Genomic DNA, 12,733 nt, shown 5'->3' with positions numbered 1-12,733 from the left:
TATACCTTCAGCAGTGGTGGAGACTGCTTTGACTTTTAAGAAACCATTTTCTCTGTCATCTGAGAAGTCAGAGAAAAGCTCCAAGTCGTCGATGACGCAGCAGAAGGCTCCGTCGACTAAGGCGTCTTAATCCAAGGTAACTAAAGTGGTGCTGTCGACGGGCTCGTCGACGGCACAGTCGTCGTCGACGGAATCGTCGACGGACGGTGACAGCGACGTCGAGGAGGATGTCAACGGGGATATCAACGACGGTAACGGTGACGAGGATTTCGTCGACGATGGTAATGACGACGGTGTCATCGACGAGTGCTTCGACGACGACAACCATGAAGACAACCATGACGACAGGATTGTCGGCGGTCTCGTCGACGATGCCCATCTCGCCGTCGGCAGTCTGTCGACGGTGACTCTTCCGTTGACGACAACGATGACGGTTTTACCTTTACCTCCTCCATAGACCACGGTACCGTTGACGATGCAGTCATCGACGGAGAGACTAACTATTTCCTTGAAAAGGATAACTCAGGACATGACGTCTCTAAGGAGGGTTACCCCCTTGCCTCCCGCTTTGTTACTAGAAGAGGAGGATTCTAATGAAGATGATCAGGACTCTTTTGGGTATGCTCAGTCCCTCTCAACTGTTGATAAAGAGGCAGGAAACAGATTCTGAAGGCGAGTTTCTTCATGAATGTTCTAACCAACAATCTTATCAATGTCAGGTGTCCGCAGGCCAGGAAATGGTGTCTGTTCCTTCTTCACTTTTCTCGGATCTCCATAGTATGCTGCAGGACTATAAAAACAGGTCCTCTCAGGTTGCGACTCAGGTTGCGTCTATCCCGGCAGTTCAAACTATACCTGCCCCTACAACTCCATTGATGATTTCTCCAGAGTTGCCAACCCAGGGGTTCTCTCAGCCACAAACACCTGTTTTGAATATTTCTTCAACACTACTGACGTACAGGATGATCTTCGGATGAGGATCAGAATATTGATAACAGGCCTAATCAGGGCTTAGAGTGGGATGAGCATGTGATCCCGGATCCAGCGTTGCCTAGTCCAGATCCGGTGGATTCTCCCCCAGCGGATGTCAGGGGTTTCCATAAGCTGATGGAGAGAGCATCTAGCCGATTCAAGCTGCCTAAACCTTCCGTACAGACGGAGTGTTTTCTCTATGATTTTAAAGAGCCCTATAGGAGGGTGACCCGATTTATACCCATTGTGGAGCATGTGTGGGATGAAGGTCTCAAGGCTATGAAAAGCCCGGCTACTGTTATTCCAGTCCTGCCACGCCTGTAAAATAAATATAAGGCGCCTGAAGATGGTCCAGCGTCCTTGACTGGGCAACCTAAACCGGACTCTGTGATATCACAGGCGGCACAGAGGAATCCCGCAACCCTTCAGCACCCCTTACAACTCCTCCTGATAAGGAGGGCAGGCGCCTTGATAATGCAGGAAAAAGGTTTTCGTCAATGGCTAGCCTCCTGGTGCGAGCGGCAAATGCTTTGGCGATACTGGGCAGGTACGATCGCCAATTGTGGTGTGACCTTTCACCTTATTTGGAACAACTTCCACAGGAGGTAAGAGGTGAGGCCAAGAAAATACTGCAAGAAGTGGAAGCAACATCGGCTGAGGTGATAGATTGTGCCATGGACAACGCCACTACGGCTTTTCGAGCATTGGCTGGAGCAGCTGTTCTTCGTCCCAAGGGATGGCTCAGAGCGACTTGATACAGGCCGGAGGTCCAGAATAGGATCTTGGACCTCCCTTTCGACGGAGTGCCATTATTTTGAAAACACATAGATGATGCCCTCCAAGAGATAAAGAAAGATACAGAGTGTCGGCTAGGTCTCTTGGTACTCTTCAGTCCTGGAAAGCTCCATTCAGGGGTGCCAGAGGGAGGAGTACCAGATCATACAGAGGCTCATACCAACAGCAAAGGTACTCGCCATATGTACAGGCAGAACATCTACCAGAAGTTCTAAACGAAAAGCGGACAGACTCAGCAGGCTATCGTCAGTCAGCCACGAATGGGAACTGAACCAAGTGGACTTGGATGAGATTTTTCAACGGTGGGGCAAACCTTCAATAGATCTATTTGCCACCCCGACGAACAAGAAATGCCGGTCCTACGCAAGCAGGCCTCACCATTGAGAGTCATTAAGGAATGCGCTTTCGAAAGTTTGGTCAAGAGCATTTGTGTACGCCTTTCCCCCATTCCAATGATCCCGAGGCTTATCAGGAAGATCAAAACGGAACGGTGCAAGATGATCCTAATAGCTCCTGCTTGGCTGAGACAGTTCTGGTTCACAGAACGTCACCTTCTGTCTCTCGTCCCTCCTATTCGTTTGCGGAAGATTCCGGATCTTCTCACGATGTCCCACGGGCAGATTTGGCATCCGGATCCAGATTCATTACACCTGACTGCATGGCTCCTGAGCAGCAAGAATCCATGAACCTTCCCATCTCAAATAAAATAAGAGAACTTCTGTCTCGGGCTAGAGCCCCTTCCACAAATAAAACTTACCGTTTGAAATGTAAAAGATTTAGCATTTGGTGCCGGAAGGAAGGGGTTGACCCTTTCTCTTCTCAGCCTCATCAACTTCTACCTTATCTCTTGTCCTTGGATAAGACAGGATTGGCTCATTCATCCATAAAAGTTAATTTGCAGCGATTTCTCGCTACAGACGCTCGGCTTCTGGACCTTCTCTCTGGTCTTCAAGAATAATTAAACAATTTCTCAAGGGCTTGTTCCCCCGGTGAGGCCTCTGCCTCCTACTTGGCATTTGAATTTAGTTCTTCCACAGCTTATGAAAAATCCCTTCGAACCGATACATCGGACGGACAGGAAATTTCTTTCATGGAAATTGGCTCTCCTTCTTGCCCGCACATCGGCGAGACTCATTGGGGAATTGCAGGCTCTCACAATACTAGAACCTTTTCTCCAGTTCAAAAGGAATACTGTGATTTTAAGAACTAATCCGAGGTTCATACCTAACGTGCCTTCAGACTTTCACCTAAATGAACCAGTGATTCTCAAGTCTTTCTTTCTTCACCCTTCCACACCAGCAGGGAGGTCACTTCATTCTCTGGATGTGCAGCGGTACTTAAAATGTTATTTGGATCGCACCAAGGGATTTTTTAAATCTTCACAATTATTCATTGCTTTTGGTGGTCCTCGCAAGGGCCTTCCACTTTCAAAGCAAAGTATTACAAGATGGATTTCCAGTGCCATTCTAAATTGCCATTCAACAGTGGGTAAGCCACGGAAAGGCAGGATTAGAGCACACTCAACAAGATCCGTGGCTTCATCTACAGCTCTCTTTGCGGGAGTACACATCGGAGACATTTGCAGAGCTGCGACTTGGAGCAACTTGCACACCTTTACGAAGTATTACTGCTTGGAATCCTTGACACAGAAAGACACAGCTGTGGGTCAGGCAGTCCTGAGGAACCTCTTCAACTAATTGGTGAGCTTTCCCTGCTATCCCTCCTTCCTATTTCTGCACATTTTGTATTTACTATCGATAAAGGTTGTTATTTCAGTATATGATTTACTTCTTTCATGATGGTACGAATACAGACATGTTTCTTTATTTATGTCACTAAATGTGCTTTATTTCTTACTGCTAGCTACTCTGATACAAGCTATGGGAATCTATGAAAGTTACAATACTGGGGCAAGAAAACAAGTTACTTACCTGTGACTTTGGTTCCCCAGTATTGGTAACTTTCATAGATTCCCATGTGCCCACCCACCTACCCTGAGAAAGCTCAGCCTTCAGCAGATGTGGTTACTGTTACACAACGGCTACAAACATCTGAGGCTCCTTCAGGAGGGTTCTATAGGGTGAAGCTCTTCTGATTGGCTGAGGCTTAGTTTGGTCTCTTTTACAAAAAGAGGCGGACATTCTACAAAAGGGAATGAGGCATAGGCTTTTTTCTTTCTCTTTTGAACCTACTGCTATGTTATTTTTGTTACCGAGACTCCCATTCCGACGACGTGGAATGATACTATGGGAATCTATGAAAAGTTTAAACTACGAAAGAATAACTGTGGGTCTACGAGAAAGAATATATATCCAAGTAGTCTATGTGTGTCTTAACTGGCTCCCAGTGTCCAACATGTATACTACCAAGGCATACAACAGGATATTACACTATGTGAAAGAATATCCATCAGTTACTCAAACTGTACCGCCCTTTCCATCATTTGGACCACTTCACAGAGTGGGGAGTCCATGTTGTTGCCACTTCACCGAGATCTGGTAGTGAAATGACTAACCCAGTGTGTATTGGGACTCGAGAGGTTAACAGCTAGCATGTGTTGGTAACTGAAAGCAGTGCGTGAAAAAATGTGAATAAAAAGAAACGTGCTCTTTAAAATTGGAGAGTTGAACGCAAACTACACTTTATTCAATAGCCGTCCACTTCCAATAGTTAAAAACAATGTGAGTGCAAAGAATCAGTAGGTTTAGCAAATAGCTACTGACTTAATATTTCAGGATGATATGTTTCTGCAGATATTATGATCCACTCAGGTATCTACTGCTTCATCAGGACCACTATTGACTTTGCTACTGCTTTATACTACATACAAAATGAAAGAACAGAATAAATGATAAAGATATCACCTGGTCAATCCTTTCAGTCCTCCTGTGTAGAGGGGATGTTTCCAGACGTAGGAGACACCAAGACACAGACACAACTTAGACAGACAAAGAAGTAAAGATAACAGTACTATCATTAGTTAAGTTATCATACATTTGAGCCAGACTTGTGATAATGGCTCATTACTGTTAATTCAGCTCTACCCATCTGAATATAATGTATAGCCTCTAGCTCACCTTGAAAGCAAGAGGATCGTGCTTCTCCTCACCCGGGTACAGCTCAGGATTGTGGGGCACCGCTCTGTAATTTAGAGAGATATATGCAAAACAGTGATGATTGAGCGACGGCTGAACAGTGTTAAAATAGTGTTAAAATAGACTCTTCCTTCAAAGTCTAAAGTCGCGATTAGAGCTGTTCATATGTGGAATACAGCAAGCTAATCATGGAAAAATGCTGTAGGTAACAGAAGCAATTAATCCTACAAACCAAAGCACTAGCTAATTATCGAGTGCCTTTAAAATGTCTACTCGTAGTTGGAACTGTCGAGCCTCATAACATCTAAACTTCGTCATGTAGCAACTGCGTATAAAAGAACAGTGCATCCTAATACCATCCTAGGCTGGGGGCGTTATTGCAAAAGAGGGCTGAATTCATTTGTGCAAGAGCTGATTATTAGATTCCCTTATTTGAAAAGGCAACCCCAATATTTCTCAAAAGATTGGTATATGTCCTGTTCACGACAAAGCAAGCATTGGTAACAAACAAATGTCGAACTTAAGTGAGAGCCGGACATCAAGAGAAATTGTCCATATGTTCGTAGAAGTGAACACACCGCATTAGAAGCCAAATGCGGCGTACTTAACGAGTCCGCTCTAAAGGTGTATTACTGACTCGGGCTGAAGCGGGCAAATAATCTGAGTAAAAAAGCACTCGGTTGACTGGTAAAACCGGCGTTTTAATGAAAGGTTTCGGAACGTCATAGTATCATAGCCGAAGCACAGCGAACCCATAGAGAGCAAAACTATAGACTAAACATAGGTATACAGAGGTATAGTGCCGGCACTCACCTGTCCGTCGGTACTCCACGCAGCCAACCGGGCTGTTTGGGGAGGTACCTGGACAGTCCGGGAGGCCATCTTTGTTTACCATGGAGTGCGATCTGATTGGACCTTGGTTGCGTCGCCACAGCGCGACGCAGGATCTTGGAGAGTGTAGTTCCCAAGTGATAATCTCCTATAAGGCGTCCAATAAGCATGTGAAGCCTACACTTGCGGGCCCCCGATGCCTATGGGACATGTAGTTGGAATATCGGAATGCCTCTATTCCGTAGTTTGATCGCGGGCCGAACTTCTAATAGAATGTTAAATATGTTCTATAGATTCGCCCGATTTTATTTAAGAGTGTATAAACGGGAGGTTGGTATTGTGAATCAACCTAATGTAATATATAACCCGTATCGCCCGATGTGCAACATTGTTAGACGAAAAATAAGCTTCTAGTAATGGCAGAAAAGACCCGTTTTGATAGGAAATATATTCAATCAGGGCCATATGTCGCATAAACAATATTGTGCCTGACTAAGAACAAGGCTAGAAATCTAACGTGAAGCTTGTGATATTGGCAACTAACAGAGGAGTCATTTCACTACCAGATCTCGGTGAAGTGGCAACAACATGGACTCCCCACTCTGTGAAGTGGTCCAAATGATGGAAAGGGCGGTACCGTTTGAGTAACTGATGGATATTCTTTCACATAGTGTAATATCCTGTTGTATGCCTTGGTAGTATACATGTTGGACACTAGGAGCCAGTTAAGACACACATAGACTATTTGGATATATATTCTTTCTCGTAGACCCACAGTTATTCTTTCGTAGTTTATACGTTCTATTTAGGGGGCTGTAACTGTGCCTAGGTCTTTAAATATTCCCTTGGACCCTCCTCCCACCTGTTAGTTATTACAATTTATGAAAGTTACCAATACAGGGGAACCAAAGTTACAGGTAAGTAACTTGTTTTCTTCTTCAATGTACATTCTCAGACCTTGCTAGGTTGTTCTGTTAGCCTAAATGTAGTAGCAACAAATGCAGAGGAAAGACAAGTCCGTGCCCTCACACCCCAATACTGGATTGACTGAAAACCTGACCGGATCTGGATGCTTACACGTTCCTGGTTAAGGACACTTTCTTGCCAGCATTCTACAGGCCTATTTGTCCCCCATTTAAGAAGGCAGTGTCTCCATCCCATCTTATATGAGGACATCTGCCTCCTTCAGCGTTTATCACTAACCAGCAGAAAGCTTCCAAAGCGGTGGCCAGTCTCATAGACTTTGTGGTGTAAAATGGCCACCATGAGACAGACCCAAGGGTGCTTTACAAAGCACTTAAAAAAAATCTCTCTCTAAATATATATTTTAGTCGAACCTGCAACTAAAAAACTAAATGAGACGAATGGAGTGCATACTGTCAATGATGCTACTTAATTTCTATAAGTTAGGTGAGTTTGTGGTAGCTGAACTATTTTCTACTTATGGGCCGATAACTGGAGAACTGAAGTATCCTATGAGTTGGTTGGGATGAGGTTGGAGACATTGAATTAACTATCCCAGTTTCACCCCTGGATTTATAGATATCATTCTCCAAACTTCACAGCGCTACTGCCTTATGTGGCAGGCTATCACTTTTGGGATAGGACTGTCCTATTGCTTTTGATGTGGCCATCGCAATTTCTACCTGGACACACTGAAAACACGAATTCAAAGCCATGCATGACCTACTGGGGTGCCATAAGTCTTGACCTACACCAGTTCAATCAGCTGCAGATTTACATGTACCCAGCTAATGAGAAGTCGGAAGCATGCGGCAGAGCTGCTGGCTTTCCAAGCCCCAGCACAAAGCTTGGCGTGGTGTGGCTCAGGTGTGAACTACGTCCTCCTGGTCCCCAGAGACACCAGGGAAGTCAGAAGGTGCAGATGCTGAAGTCAAGAGGTCAGAAAAAGAGTGGGGAACAAAGAGCAGGCACACTGCTGAGTGCTGGTCAGTGGTAATATATACATCTCTTGCTCTCTGATTTACTTTCTGCCCCTGCTTTGCTTCCAAGTTCCCCACTTTCCTGCACCATCCTTGTGTTTTCTCAAAATCTTGTGCTTTTCTTTTTGGTTTTACTCTGACTTATCCTCGTTGCCTTGTGCGGTCATACTTGACCCGTACTTGCTCTCTGCACTACACCAGTACATTTGCTAATCCGGCACCAGGCTCTGGATCTTGGTACTGCATTGCATGTAGCTTCATGTCTGTGATCCCCGCCCCAATCTGGCTATTTCACAAGTAATCTGTGCGTCACTTAAAGGTGCGCTGCTGTGATTGTTAGCAGAATCGTTTTTCACTCCTGTTCCTTGTACCCCTAAGCTAAAATGCACTGCTGTATTGTGGGATTCATTGGTGGACATTTGCAGGACTACACTGGTTTTCAAATGGAGTGCAAATATTGTATATCATTTTGTTATAACATGCGTCTATCAATCACTCAATCAGGATTTATAAAGCACTGCTAATCACTCGATAGGGTATCCAGGCCCTTGCAGATACCAACAAGGCTCAATCAAAAAGCCAGGTCTTGAGGCTCTTCAGAATTCCTAAATTGAATTGATGGTCCAAAGCTGTTTGGGGAGGTTGTTCCAGGTGTTTGCTGTGATGTAGGAGAAGGAACTTCCTCCACTTCTTCTTCAGTAGATGCGAGGAGTGTAGGCAAGTGATAAGGAGGCAGAGTGTAGTCTTCTTGGTGGTTGGTGGAAGTTCAGGTGGTGGTGAAGTAAGCAGGTACTTGGTTGTGTAGAGCATTGTGTGCGTAGGTCAGTAGCTTGAATTGACATCTCTTCTGTACGAGGAGCAAATGGAGTTGTCTGAGGTGAGGTGTGATATAGATTAGTGGAGAAGTGTGGCTCACTGGTTAGAGGAGGCAGACCCAGAAGCAGAGATCGGCCCGGGACCAGGGTTCAATTCCCGACGCGGCAGGGTTTGGAGCCCAAATGTCCACGGACCTGATAATTCTCGCTTTGGTGCCTACTTGAATCAGAGGTTCACGCTCTGCAACTCTGGGCAATAGCTTGCTCAATCTCCACTACGGCCCCCGCGGCGGGATGCCTGGCTTTCACCTTGGGGGAGCACAGCTGGGCTATCCCACAGGGAAAAATCAGGACGGGTTCCCAAAGCAAGCGCCGAGATACCCTTTGTGGTGATACGTGCGCTATATAAGAAACTACATTACCATTACCATTAGTCGGGGAGGTCGAGGATGACTGGCTGCAGCATTCTGTTTGGGTGGAAGTCTCAGTAGGAGGTGTGTGGTGATTCCTAGGTAGAGAGCGTTGCCATAGTCCATTCAGCTAGTGATGAGGGCCTGTGTCATGGCGCGTCTCTCATGTAGAGGTAGCCACTTGAAGATCTTACATAGCATGCCCAGAGTCAGAAGCAGCCGGAGGAGACAGTGTTGATCTGAGATTTCATGGTGAGCTTGTTATCAATGATGAGTCTGAGGTTCCAGGCGTGGTCGGCGGGTGTTGGTTCTAGGTTTGATGGCCCCCAGGAGCTGTTCCATGAGTTGCTGTTGCTGAAGATTAGAATTTCTGTTTTGTCTGTGTCAGCTTCAGGCGGTGAAAGGTGGAGACGGATCTTTTGTGCTCTTCCGGTGAGGAAGGAGGGGATCCCTCTGAGTGCGTCTGCCTGGATGCCGATGTGGTGGTGTCTTTCGATCAGCGGGTGGTGGGATATGGTGTTGAAGGTTGCTGAGAAGTCGAGGACTATCACAGCTGCTGTTTCTCCTTGGGCAAGAAGGCTGCAATCAGGGCAGTCTTTGTGCTATTATTGCTGTAGAAGCCAGATTGGGAGGGGTTGAGTAGCTGGTCCTGCTCCAGTTGTGTCATGAATTGCATGTTGTTCTTCTTTTCCAGTACCTTGGCTGGCAGTGGGAGCAGAGAGATAGGCCAGTAGTTTTTCAGTTCGCTGGGGTCGGTGGAGGGTTTTTCGGTAGTATTCGAACTTTGGCATGTTTCCAGGCATCTGGAAATGTAGCTGTGGTGTTTGAGGTGTCGAGTTCCTGGCTGATCCTTTGGTTTCTGAGGTTGAAGATGTGATGTGTGCATAGGTCTGTGGGAGCTCCTGAGTGGATGGATTTCATGATAAAGGGGGTTTCCTGCTGTGGGTGGAGAGGTGGTTCCAGGTAGTCCGTTGCGGAGGAGGCAAATTTATTGTAGCTGTCCGTAGGTGTAAGTTGGGGTTCGAAATTTCTGTAGATGGTTAGGATCTTGTCATGGAAAAAGTTGTGAAGGTTGTCGCCGTCTCTTGTGAGTGTGAGATGTTGTTTTTGCTGGCAGCCAGGTTAAAGAATTCCTTGATGATGTTGAAAATGTCCTTACTGTTTGCGCTGGTTTTGATGCGTGCGGCTAGGGCTGTCTTCTTTGTTGCCCTCAGCACCCGGGAGTAAAGTTTGAGGGAGGTCTTGAAGGCTGCCCTGTCAGAGGTGTCTTTGCTGGCACGGCATCTCCTCTCCACCTGCTTGCTGTCATGTTTTGATGTTCTTAGTTCTTGGGTGTACCAGCTGGCCATTTTGAAAGAACTTCTCTGCTTTTTGCTCTTGATGGGGGTGATGCTGTTGGCACAGTTGGTGACCCAGGTGTTGAAGTTCTTAATTTCCATGTTCCAGGTAGGTGGTGGCAGCTGGATTGGAGTAGTTGATGGCGTCCGTCCCGCTGGTCTCTGAAATTTTGCTCAAGTTGTGGTGGGTGGTGCTGGCCATCTTGAGAATGGCAGTGTGGGCGCTGGAGATGCTGAAGTGGAAGACTGAGTCATTGGTCCATGTGAGTTCTCTGACTTGGCTGTATTTGATGTGGTTGTTGGAGGTGAAGATGGGGTCCAGATCATGTCCTGCTGTATTCGTGGGGTGTCAGATGATCTGGGTCAGTCTGAGGCTGCTCATACTGTCAAGGAGGTATGTGGTGTTGTTGTTGGGGTCATAAATGTGGAAGTTGAGGTCACAGAGGAAGATGTAGCCCTTGGAGTCCAGGGCTAAGGGTGCCATGATGTTGCAGAAGATGGAGCGTGGTCCCGGGGGTCAGTATGCAACGGTGCCTCTGATGGTCGTCTTGTCGTCAGTATCGAGCCTGAAGTTGAGGTGTACCATTGGGGGTGGTGGTAGTATCGGTGTTGGTGCACTGTATGGTTTATTTGTGGATGAGGGCTGTTCCTCCGCTCAGCTTGTTCGCGTGGTCCTATTGGGTGATTTTGTTAGTTGGGTATCGCTGTGGCGATGTCCGGGGCGAATGCAGGTTGGACCAGGTCTTGATGAGGAAGATGATGTTGGGGTGAGGGTGGCGATGAGGTCCCGTAGTTCGGTGGCATGCTTGCACATAGAGCGGGTGTTGAGAAGTAGGCAGTGGAGTTGGTGGGTCGCTTCTGTGCGGTGTGGAAAGAGGTTGGCTTGGTGCTTTGCGGCTTGCTGGTGGTCATGTTGGTGCAGAAGAAGGTGCATCTGGTGCAGGAGAGTGGTCCTACTATAAAGTTCGGGGCAGCATTGAAGCAGTGTTTTCTGGGTCATCCGTTGATGAGTGTGCGGAGGATGGCGACATCGTACCTGCAGATGGCTGGGAGACATTGGTTCCGGCACAAGGTGCAGTTCAGGAGCAGAGGGGCGGAGAAGGGCTTGCCTTTTGCCCGCGGTGGTGCAACCGCTGGGCAAGATGCACCCAAACGAACAAAGAGAACACAATAAATGGCAAGGAATTAGGCAAGGAGAAAAAGAACAGCACAGAATGGACAAAGGAGTTACGCTGAGGGAAGGAGAATAGCTCAAACAAGCGCAACATGAGCTGTGCAGCAGAGTTAGTGAAGCAGTGGCGGGGGCTGGCGGCACAAGGGAGAGCTGGGTCTGGGACCTACTCTGGTGCTCGGACAATATAGCACATTAAAGGATTACACAGTACTGTTGTATTATAGAAACTCATGCTACAGTTTGACAAAGACCTATCCTGCTATTCAGTTCCTGGATAGTTACATTTACACTTGAATTGTAATGAGAAATCATAAATCCAGTTTTTATCACTAAATATAATCTCATTTTATTGAGAGATCACAGCTGGTGCTACAAATACTTAAATAAATCATCATAGACCATTTGTGGTAGTTTGTATATGGAAGTACGCCTTATAGGTGGTCGATGCAGGACAGGTGCCTGTGGAAGATAGTTTTTTGCAGAGAGTTACTGCCATTGTAGGACTTAAGGTGCTTCGGTGGAGTTGTTGATGTGCCTCAGTGTGCTGCTATGGTTACTCCTTTGGCTATTGGGACTGGGTCAAGGTCCACTGGTATGCTCTTTCAAGATCTGTGAGGGAAGGTATCATTGAATTTAAAATAGCTAAAAGAAGTAACTAAACAGTTGGGCGCTATCTACTGCAGCAAGCAATACCCGCCAGACGAAGAGTACCTACTGTGATTGGTACCCAGGAATCACAGATTGGGGAGTGCTGGTCTGGGGCACTAATCCCCCTGTGCTCCTGTTCCACGGGTTCAGCAGCAAGCACAGCCTCTCCCGGTAAAAGATGTGCCTTGAACTGGAGCAGAATGGTGATCCAGTCTCAAGCCTGCACAGGGTGTGAACCAGGGAAAACTGCTAGAAACTGGGAGATGCAGAAGGGGTAGAAGTAGATGAGCAAAGAAAACACACATGGCAAGCAGGCCAGACAAAGAAACGACAAAGACAAAGAAACGAGCACTGGGGGTGGGCAGTGTTCCATTGATACACAGACATAAGGCAAGAACACCACAAGGGGGACTCGAGAAGCAGATATCAGCAAGGTGCAGTATGTCACCTCAGTGTGTGCTCTGCTCAGCCACACAGTTACCCCATCTACAGCTCTATACATTGTCTCTATAGAATACACCTGAATACAATTTGCCAGGGATTCATCCGCTAACAGCCCCTGCACTCTTAGCATCACTGGGACTTCATGAGGTGTGACTCCATTCTTGGTGACATGCGATTAATTTCTACTTGATGACATCAGGGTCAAATATTCTATGATATTTCCAATAGCATCACCATTCTTTTAATTAAAAATGTTGTTTCCTAAAAAT

The 12,733-nt window shown here is 46.5% G+C and overlaps 1 protein-coding gene across 1 annotated transcript in view; it reads left to right on the top strand.

Annotated features, from left to right (window-relative positions):
• CNTLN (centlein) overlaps positions 1-12,733 on the top strand; it is a 1,560,264-nt gene that overhangs the window by 990,926 nt on the left and 556,605 nt on the right. The window lies entirely within an intron of this gene.

This window comes from Lissotriton vulgaris, chromosome 3_1, assembly GCF_964263255.1.
Source record: "Lissotriton vulgaris chromosome 3_1, aLisVul1.2, whole genome shotgun sequence".
Lineage (NCBI taxonomy): Eukaryota > Metazoa > Chordata > Amphibia > Caudata > Salamandridae > Lissotriton > Lissotriton vulgaris.
This window is presented reverse-complemented; position numbering and strand designations above follow the sequence as displayed.